The sequence below is a fragment of the Esox lucius genome, chromosome 8 (assembly GCF_011004845.1).
Source record: "Esox lucius isolate fEsoLuc1 chromosome 8, fEsoLuc1.pri, whole genome shotgun sequence".
Classification (NCBI taxonomy): Eukaryota; Metazoa; Chordata; class Actinopteri; order Esociformes; family Esocidae; genus Esox; species Esox lucius.
In genome coordinates, this window is record NC_047576.1 from 14178201 (window position 1) to 14190022 (window position 11822).

Below are 11822 nucleotides of genomic sequence, written 5' to 3' on the forward strand. Positions count from 1 at the left end.
GGACAGTTCGTGGCTTGGGTGGCTGGAGTCTGAATATTCTCTAGCACCGCCTGTATAGAGGGCTTAGATGGCCGCGAGCTCGGCCCCAGTCAGGGGTGAAATTGGGATTTAGGAAGTGGGGGAGCCTCACTTTCTACTTTCCAGATGTATCTAAAATGTTAAATTGCTTGCCATTGCAAGTACGGGAGCTCAGTTCCCCCTTGGTCTTATTTTGACCATATGTGCAGGAGCTCAGCTCTCTGTAGTTCTTTGTTGTCAACCTATACCTATCACGGCCAGCAGCTGGCGCCCAACCATTGTAATTTGCAAATGGAAAAGTCTTGCAATTTGATCCTCTGTTGCGGCAAAGACATCTGCAAGAAATCACCGGGTAGTAATGGCAGCAAAATATAGACTTCTGCTTCTAAGCTAGAAAAAAACATTAAATGCGGCCCATACATTCAGAAAGTGCTTTAGACTGTTTCTGCTGACATAGTAGTTGAACAGGAAGTGGGCATAGCAGAAATGAGAAGCAGCAGCAAGTAGCGTCAGTAGCACGCAGAGCTAACCACAGGGCACAGGCTAACCTTTTCACCTCTTCTCAGTCATATTCAAGGAATGTGTGTATGGCTGACCTTGTAGAGACAAAGGTTTCATTTTACACATGCCACTTCTGATGTGCCACTCATTTATATCTTGACGAATTGAATCTTTTTCTATTAGATTTGTTTTCAGTTGGTGGGAAAATAATATCTGAATTGGGCTGTCTGTAGTCTTAACAGGAAGGACACATCTGATATTGATGAAACTTTAAACTGATAATACACAGCCTACAGTCATCTTTGTAGTCACAATGATGTAGTCTATGTATGTTAATTGCTGAAATCAGCTTATATGCTTTGTATAAGCTATTGTTGCCTTTAATATATGTCTAGCATTGCCTATGAAGCAGTCATTATGATTTCTATGTTATGCAGTTAGAAATGATATTCTTCTCATAGTATGCTAGCAGTTGAAGTTATAAAAAAAAATTGAGAAAAACTATCATAACCTCTGCTTCAGTTGACTTTTCTGTGACCTCCATGTCTCCCAAAAAGTTCTAATAATGACTGTGACTGCAGAGATTACTGGTGTCAGAACTAAAGGTGCAGCACTAGAAGGCCTTAAGGAAAAAGCCACACCAGAAGAACTGCTGACCTTCTTTATAAGGATGGTGCTCACCACTTCAATGGCTTTAGACTGGAAGTCAAGGCTAGACAGAGCCTTAATCCAGGGTCTTTCAAAGAGCAAGAGGGCTCTTTTCCAGGAGGAAGATCGAGGTCACATTGATGTTTACAATGAAATTGAGAACTTAAGATTTTAGTCTTTTTAGTTAAATCTATTTAGGTGACTACACCAGACATGCATGAATGACCTCATTGGTCAAAGGGTCCATTAGTAGCTCCATAATGTTCTCCCACTGCCTAGGCCTGGCCTGTCAATCAAACCCATTTATTAGTGTCTGTAGTTTTGGTCAAAGATATGCAATCTCCCTGCCTGATTCTTATCCAGCAGCATTCTCCCCGGCCAACACCATTGGGACACATTTCCCTGAGCTGGTCTAGATTGCCACAGAGAGGCCAGGGTTGAACTGGTTAATCAACTCCCCCACGATAGGACAAGAGCGCTGTGAGGAGCCGGCTGAAGCAGGGTTAAAGTGGTCTTTTCCTAAATAGATTACCTGGCTATCCTTTGTTCTACCAAAAACCTTGTTGATCCTTCAGAGGATCTGTGATAAGTCTTGACTTTGTAGGTACACTCTGCAATCAAAATCAAGCCCTTTTTACATCAGCAGACAAAAGCACAAAGTGCTTTTACAGACACCTAGCCTGAAACCCCAAAGAGCAAGCTAGAAGAGTTAACACAAAGGAAGAAGGAAGCACACTGAGGGGTTGCCAGTCATCTTCTGGCTGTGCCATTAGATTATAAGCGTGCGTAACCTTTTGGGCCATGTCAATGAGCAATGAGCTCTGGGACCTAGATCATTTAATAAACAAACAAACATCACCTATGCCCTGGTAAATAAAACCCAAATCAGTACCCAGTGTGGTTCACCAAACCAGCTCTACACAGAGTGTTAAAACCAGCTAACACAGTTTTGGGGTTGAGTTTGATGCAAACAATATAAAAAAAAAATAATCTTGTGACTGGCGAAGAGAAGCATTAAACTAAAGGCTATTAAGTACATTTTAATTCATTGTCCAATGCCTCCCTAACTATTTAATTGAGATCTACTTGTTTTCGTCACCAGTTACATGGAAAAAAACATCTTGAAAGAAATGCCTTCTTCAAATGCTGTGGCCACTAGCAGTAGCAAGGAACATGGCAGGGAACAACAACCGTATGACCCAACACGATGGAGGCAAAAATCTGTATAGCGGGTTTTAGCAATGCCAATAAAGTTGAGGAGCTTGTTAAGCTATGGAAGATTCTCATGTTGGCAGTGTTTCATCGGACTACAACTTAGAGTGAGACTAGGTCTACCCAAGGTTAGGACTATTATTCTGTTGGGACAGACATCTTTCTGTTGGACTGAAAAAACAATGTGCCCTGTGCACTTTTGGAGATCTAGTTGTGACTAGCTGGTTTAAGTAATATAGTGTACCTTACATGTAGCCTGTCAGGGGGCTGGGTGGAGCGACAGCGCTCAGAGAGACCTCTGGACACTTGACATGGACAAAGGCCTGCCTGGTTTAGGGGAAAGACAACGATTTATTTTATATTTTCAGGGTTTGGAGTATGTTCATGACGTGGGGAATGTAGTGTTCTAACGAGGCTTTATTAACCGTCATTTGATTCATTTTGATTCACTTAGCAGCATCTAAAAGAAAGGTATTCATTTGAAATGTAAAAAAATCTGGACCTGGTTTGGTAAGCGAATACAACCTTTAAGTTGTGATAAACAATTTGATTAAAGTTACATTTTGGAATGAATGGATTAGGTTAATATTTAACAGATAATATTGGGATATATATATCTTCTGAATCAAGAGCTTCTTCATCTAAACCAGATAAATACAGAACTGGTCCTTGCAACTGCCCATGATTATATTTTATTCCTAATAGGTATGCTGTTTATTTATGATCACGCGTTTTCAAAGATAAAGTGGCCGCTTGCAATAATAGGGTTAGGGTTAGGGTGGGAATAATAGCTATGGCTGGTCACACTCCTGTTGACAATAGCAATATGATAATTGAAATATTGGCCAATAAATACCAACCTCTTACAGGATAAGGTGTTGTATGAATACCTTAAAACTCATATCACTACATTATTTTATATGAACAGTGATACTGCAAAACAGAAATATGTTTGGGAAGCTTCTAAAGCTTACACAAACGTAATCAGTTGCTCTTGAGAAATGTTATGACAAAAAAAGCGTATGAACTGGAAACAGCTTAAAAAGATGGAATGAATCTGCAAGAAACCCAGTAAAGCTATTGGACAGTCAGTTCAGTCTAAACAGGCAATTCATCAAATAAGTGGAATCAGAGACAAACTGATTACTAATCATAAAGAAGGGTGGTGTGGAGTGGAAATATTTGCATTATACTCTAAATAAATTTGGATTTGGACAGGGCTTTCGGAATGTTATAAAACATATAGACAACAACCTCAAACTCGTAGTGGTTACTAATGATACCCATTTAAAGTAGAACGAGGTACAAAATAACCTCATCTCTAATATTTATAGTACCACTGGAACCACTAGTTGAAGCCATTAGGTTTCACCAATCAATTAAAAATATTATGATGGGTGGTAGGGAAAATGTATGCAGATAACATAATACTATTAACATTAAACTCCCAATTCTCCATACCTCCTTTATAGGACCTAATAAACACATTTTCAGATTTTTGAGGTATAGGATAAATTGCCTGAGTCTTAGGTAATTCCCCAATCGGAACATTGTCTGAGAAATGAATTCCCCAACATTGTTATTATTAAATATCACTAAGGATATTGGTAGACTGAGAAGCTTAGGCTTAAAGTGACTAAAAGTTTGCTCTAGCTACCGACAAAGGGATCACCCTCAGGCAGAGGGAGAAGGATCCTCCTTCCTATGATGAACATTATATAGCCCAGGCAGAAACTACTTCAAAATGATTTTTCCTGACAAAGTTAGATACGGTTAACTGTGTAATTGATGCATATTCTGGTGACTGGTAGGGATGGGGCTTTTGTTTTGTTCTTGCTTGCATGCATCTTATTTTATTTTGTATTGTGGTAATTGTTGTGGGGAGGGTAAAGGGTATAGATGGGTTGTGGATGAAAACCAAAAGAGTTTTCTTCTACCTTTATTGTATATTGAGTAATGTCTGCACAAGTTATACTGAGTAAGTTATTGTTCCATCAAATGTAACTACAATTACATTATATAAAGGAAACAATAAATATAATTGCAATAATTGTTTGCCTCTGGAAGGCTAGATAGTTTGTATGTTCATGGAGTAACCGGTTAATATGATTTTTACCAAGACCCACCAGGGGCAACATTTTTAACCAGAATACAGAAAATGAAGTGTGCATTGAAATGGTTAATAAGCATGTTGTCTATGCATGTCGGATAAGTTGATGTACAAACATGATTGACCTCTTAGGTGTTAGCACGGTGATGTGGAATTGCCAGAGGGTCTTGAGTGAAACCCAGGACTGCCACTCCCCAACATCTTCTTGCACCAGCACTTAATATCACATGTCAGCAGCCTTGTCTCCTGAGGTGTCTGACTCGGTCAGAAAACACTGGGACTCTGGGGAGGTTGACCCACCCCTCAGATTCACCCCAAGGATATGAGCCAATGCCAGAAGCAGAAACTTCATGCAATACTTTTAACGTCATCCTTCATAACATGTTTGAATCTCTCTCTATTGGCTGGATAAGAAAAAGCATATTTTTGTTGGTGTTAAAGAGGTTAAGGATGATATTGACATTACTGTACAAATGCGCTTATTCCCTTAAATGTGATTTCCAGGTACATGAAAAATGTGTTCCTGGATCAGTAATGGAGTTAAGGGTACGCTTGTGTTGGGACATACTCATTAGTACTCAAAATGTTGAGGAATGCTACATATAGCCCTTTTCTCTGTTACTACACTCAATGCGAAACCACAGCATTCTATGTCCAATACCTGCGATTCTCCATATTTAGACACTTTAACATTTGCAATGCTGCTTAGTGGATGTCTGAACTGCTGCTTTCTGAGGCAGAGAAGCGGAAACACCACCTCCTAGACAATTATAATGAAAGGAAAGCGTCGAGAAGCGGGGAGGGTGGAGGATAATTCTCGGCAAAACTAGAGGCAAATCTTCCGTGGTTGAGATAAGTGGCCAGCGGAAAGTGAGGTGCAGAGGTGTGGTCTTGCCTATACAGCCTGCTCTGTGGCGATGTTGGCCCAACTGGTTTCCCTCTCTTGGGGGTGTTGGTCCCCGGTTGTCTGAAGCCCTGGGGGGCCTCTGCAGCCATCTGTGGAAATATGGTGGAGAAAACAGAAGTCATTTGCCAGATGTTTGTGATTCCTTTCATCACCAAAGTATATGTTGTTCTTTCTCTCCCTATAGCCATTTTGGATATAAATCTGTTTTGGCTTTACCCCTGCTATGTTTGAGATTCCTTGAGGAGGGGCAATGTGTAGTGGCCATCCTTGCAATATACTGGTCCTTTTTGACTGTTCTATTTGTCATTAACATTGCTTGCTCACATTATGCCTGCCTCATCTTTGTCTACTACCTCGCACTGACCCACTTACTGTTGCCCTGGTATCTGAAACCTGTGTTTTTGTTTTGGTGGAATGGAGATCCTGTGCCGCTAATGAGTAGTTCTTTTTCTTGTAGTTGTTTGTTCTTGTAGTGGTCTCCATGTTTCTTTTGATTATCTGTTTTTTGGGGTTTGCTGGTTGTTGTGGGATTTTGGGAAATTTCTGTTGGTTTTCTTCCTGTCTTCATCTTCAGCTGGGATGGGCTGAGATAAGGGTATCTTCTGCTTTGCTCTGGTGTCGGTTTGGGTAGGGAATGAATAGCACTGGTTTTCTTCATGTTATGTAGAGTTGTAACGTCTGCTCCACGTGGCACCGCGGCTCCCCTTCCTCTCCGGCGTTCCACCTCACCGGTGTACTAACCACCGGCAGGAGTGGTGGCAGCAGCGGATTCCTGAGGACGCAACTGTTACCAATCACTGTTTAGTTGTGTTTATATTCTGTTGTTCACCCACAATAATCTCACAGATTATTGTTTGTATGTTTGTGACCGTGCTGGTGCACTTTTCTACAATTACCAAAACCAAAATAATTTATATAAAAATACATTTGAATAATTCATTTTGTTTATTTTTCCTTTTTGACTCTCTTTTATGCACTTGTTATACTCGCCCCATCACAAGAGTGTGGTTGAGAGTGTAATCCGGGGGAGGTTGAGACTGGCTCTGAGGCTGGAGGCTGGAGGGGAGGTTTATGGAAGTATCTGACAGGCTGAGGGATTTTTGGTCTGTATACTACTCTTCTGGGGGTTTGATTTTTGAGTTGGAATTTGTAGGTTTTGTCAGAGTTTTTTGTCCAGGTTATCAGGTTCTGGTCCAGATACTGGTGCTTGTTCTGGTCCCAGTGTTACTGATGGTGCCGGTTCTGGTCCTGGTTCTGGTGCTTGTTCTGGTCCCTGTGTTACTGATGGTGCCGGTTCTGGTCCCGGTTCTGGTGCTTGTTCTGGTCCCTGTGTTACTGATGGTGCCGGTTCTGGTCCCGGTTCTGGTGCTTGTTCTGGTCCCTGTGTTACTGAAGGTGCTGGTTCTGGTCCCGGTTCTGGTGCTTGTTCTGGTCCCTGTGTTACTGATGGTGCCGGTTCTGGTGCTTGTTCTGGTCCCTGTGTTGCTGATGGTGCTGGTTCTGGTCCAGGTACAAATGCTGGTGTTCATATTTGGTCGTGTAGCTACGTGAGTCATGTTAACATATGAAGTTGGGCCATTTCCAGAGGTTGTACTTCCTTTTGACCACATTTTCTGATAACTTAATTTTGTTTATGGACTAGTCATCACTGAACAATTAGTATTTATTTAATACTGACTAGTAACCTTAAGATATTGACTAGTGAAATCTTAAATATGGACTAGTCCTATGAATAAACATTTGTTATTAGTAAAATTGTAATAATGACTAGCAAGAATTTGAATATCAAATAGTCAGGAGTGTATAGTTGAATGGGCCATTTGTGACCAGGTAAAAACAGAAAGGCAACTAGTAAAAATTAAAATAAATACACTTATAGTATGTTTGGCATAAGTAAAATGTTGAATAGTTACTAGAATCTAATCAAATTGCACTAGTGAGCCAAAAGAAGTTACAAGTAGCAATTAAAAAAATTACTAGTAACTGAAGGAAAAGTACAACAAAAGTTGGGATGTTGGGTAAAATGTAGATAAAAACAGAATGCAATGATGTGCAAATCATTTAATCCCTATATTCAATAGAAAATCGTACAAAGACAACATATCAAATATAAAAACTGAGACAATTTGTTGTTTGAAAAATATATGCCTACTTTGAATTTGATACCAGCAACACGTTTAAAAAAACTTGGGACAGAGGCATCAAAAGACTGGAAAAGTTGTGTAATGTTAAAAAACTAAACCTGGTGGCATATCACACAACTAATTAGGTCAATTGGCAACAGGTCAGTAACTTGATTTGGTATTAAAAGATCAATCCAGAGAGGATGGGTCAGGGAGGGGTTCAATACTCTGAGAAAGACGGGCAAATAGTGCAACAATTTACAAAGTTTCTCAACATAAAATTGCAAAGAGTTTGGGGATCTCATCCTCTACAGTACATAATCTAATTAAAAGATTCAGAGAATATGAAGACATCTCTGTAAGGCCAAAAAACATTATTGGATGGCCGTGATCTTCCGACAAGTGGCACTGCATTAAAAACAGATACAATTCATCACAGTGCATGGGCTCAGAAACACTTCCGAATACCACTGTCTGTGAATACAGGACGTCGCTTCATCCACAAATGCAAGGTAAAACTCCCCCATGCAAAAAAGAAACCATAAATAAACAAGATCCAGAACTGCTGCTGCCTTCTCTGGGCCTGAGTTCATTTAAGATGGACTGAGGCAAAATGGAAAACTGTCCTGTGGTCTGACAAATCAAAATTTGAAATTATTTTGGGTTGTGGCTACCATAGCATGGCTCCATAGTAAAAGAGTCAGGGAGCTAAACTGGCCTGCCTGCAGTCCTGACCTGTCGCCCATTGAAAACATTTGGCGCATTATGAAACAAGAAATACAACAGAGTCCCTGAACTGTTGATCAGCTAAAATCCTCTGTCAAGCAAGAATGGGAAAGCATTTCACTTACAAAACTACAGTATTTGGTCTCCTCAGTTCCCAAATGCTTATTTGTAAAAAGAAGAGGTGCAGCACAGTGGTAAACATGCTCCTGTCCCAACTTTTTTGAAACGTGTTGCTGACATCAAATTCAAAATTAATTGGTTTTTGTACTATTTTTAAAATTAAATACAGGGACGAATGATTTGCACATTGCATTGCATCCTGTTTTTATTTGCCTTTTATGCAGCAGCCCAACTTTTTTGGAAAGTATTTTTTTTTAACAACAGAATATAAACACAACTAAACGGTGATTGGGAACAGTTGCGTCCTCGGGAATCCGCTGCTGCCACCACTCTCCTGCCGGTGGTTAGTACACCGGTGAGGTGGAACGCCGGAGAGGAAGGGGAGCCGCGGTGCCACGTGGAGCAGATGTTACAACTCTACACAACATGAAGAAAACCAGTGCTATTCATTCCCTACCCAAACCAACACCAGAGCAAAGCAGAAGAAACCCTAATAAAAAAAAGAAGTTATTATTGTTACAATAAATGTTTCCACAAACTAGCTCCAGTTCAGCTTTACTTGGGCCAATTTAGTGTTACTTGGCTGGAGATCGTTTATGTGTGCTGAAAAGCTTAATTTACAGTTATACCATCTTACAGAGTTGGCCTTCTATCTGTCGCAAGGTCAGAAAACAACTTAGTCTGCATAACTATTTTTATTTAAAGCCGGAAACTGTTTGTTAACATTATAAACTGCTCCCATGTTCTGTCTTTGACATGCAGTCTGTCACTAGAGTGAGCATAATTAGTGACCTTCTGAATTTCCGGTTGAATGTAGATTTTTCATTTATCTTTTAGCATCTTGCAACTTCAGCAATTCCTTCCTTGCACCTCTGCTCTTTGCAAATTTCAAGGCCCTCATGATCTTGTCCTGCAACTAAATCATCATGTCACCTTGGAAAATCTCCCTGGAATATCTCTCACTGCCCCTGTCACATCTGTTGTTTCCACCTAACATAAGCTCTATAAATTGTTAAAGTGTAACTTGGAAACAAACATTTGTATGTGGTGATTTATGTAAGGCCTTTACCTCAGACTTACTACTGCTATGTAACATAAGCATAGAAGGGGGGGTAAGATATCACCACATGGCCTGGCTGTTCAGTCCTGACTATGGTTGTATAATCCTCACTATAGTTGTGCAGTCTTGACTATGGTTGTAAAGTTCTGACTATGGTTGTATAATCCTCACTATGGTTGCATAGGCCTGACTATGACTGTACAACCTTGTTTCCAAAAAAGTTGGGACGCTATGTAAAATCCAAATAAAAACAGAATGCAATGATGTGCAAACCTGTGCAAACCCAGCCTCATCCCTGTATTTAATTGAAAATAGTACAAAGTAAACATATCAAATGTTGAAACTGAGAAATGTTATTGTTTTTGGAAAAATACATGCCCATTTTGAATTTGATGCCAGCAACATGTTTTAAAAATGTTGAGACAGGGGCATGTTTACCACAGTGTTGCATCACCTCTTATTCTAAGAATACTCTGTAAGCGTTTGGGAACTGAGGAAAGAAATTGCTGTAGTTGTGAAAGTGAAATGTTTTCCCATTCTTACTTGATATAGGATTTTTGCTGCTCAACAGTTTGGGTCTCCTGTGTTGTATTTTTGTTTCATAATGCGCCAAATGTTTTAAATGGGTGACAGGTCTTGACTGCAGGCAGGCCAATTTAGCACCCAGACTCTTCTACTACAGAGCCATGTTGTTGAAATATGTGCAGAATGTGGTTTGTCATTGTCTTGCTGAAATAAGCAAGGCCTTCCCTGAAAACGACGCTGTCTGTATATATTGTTCAGCATTAATGGTGCCTTACAGGATGTGCAAGTCACCCATGCCATGTGCACTAATGCACCCCCATACCATCACAGATGCTGGCTTTTGAACAGTGCACTGATAACAAGCCGGATGCTCCCTCTCCTCTTTAGCACAGAGGACGCAGCATCCATGATTCCCAAAAATAATTTCTAATTTTGATTTGTTACCCAAGCACAGGACAGTTTTCCACTTCGCCTCGGTGCATCTTAAATGAGCTCGAGCCCAGAGAAGGCGGCAGTGTTACTGGATGTTGTTTATATATTTTCATTGCATGGTAGAGTTTTAACTTGCTTTTGTGGGTGCAGTGGAATACTGTGTTCACAGACAATGGTTTTTGGAAGTGTTCCTGAGCCCGTGCATTAATGTCCATTATAGAATTGTGTCTGTTTTTAATGCAGTGCTGCCTAAGGGCCTGAAGATCACAGCCATTCAATATTGCATTTTGGCCTTGTCCCTTGCATACAGAGATTTCTCCGGATTCTCTGAATCTTTTAATGATATTATGAACCCCAGATGATGAGATCTCCAAACTCCTTGCAATTTAACATTGTAGCGTTAGACATTTTTGCCGCAGTCTATTGTTGTTACAGTCACCAAAGTGGTTAGCTAGCACCTAGTGGCTAATATTCACAGGAGAAAAATGACAGACCGCCATCGTCTCTCGGGTCTGGGAACTCACTCTGGCGCATGCTCACAATAGCATTCAAGTGCACGCAGGCACACACATACAAATATGATGTCACTGCGTAGGCTATTTAACATGGCTTTGCTCCTCATATCAAATATGCTTAACAGAAACATTATTCAGAAATTGTTGCACTATTTTCCCGTGTAGTCTTTCACAGAGTGATGAACCCCTCCCCATCCTCACTTCTGACAGACCCATCCTCTCTGAACTGAACTTTCAATACCCAATCATTTACTGAGCTGCTGCCAATTAACATAATTAGTTGTGTTATATTCATGTGATATTCATGTGATATTCATTCAAACTGATATCAGAGTTAGTTTTTTAGTATTACACTTAACTTTTCCAATCTTTTGTTACCTTTGTCACAACTTTTTTGAAATGTGTTGCTGGCATCAAATTCAAAGTGGGCATATATTTTTCGAGAAAGAGTAAAATGTCTCCATTTCAACTTTTGATATGTTGTCTTTGTACTATTCTCTATTGCATATAGGGTTTAAATGATTTCACATCATTGCATTCTGTTTTTATATACATTTTACGCAGCGTTCCAACCTTTTTGGAAACGGGATTGTATAATCTTGACTACGGCTGTATATAGCTGACTTTTGGAGAGCTGAAATTTCAGACAGATAAAAAGACCAAAGGAGTTGAGAGAGCAATGCTTTCCCTCCTTTCTCTCTCTGTATGTTACCATGGCAGCAAGGGTGCGTGACAGTCATGTGAAAACGAAGCTGATTGGATTAAAATACTTTGTGTGATCAGGGGTCAGGAAAACTGCACACGCACTAAACACACCATAAACTGATTATATATACACATATGCAGACGCACACACACAGCTTGCACACACACACACACACACACAATGTGCTTAGGACATTGCATACAGTGGATATAAAAAGTC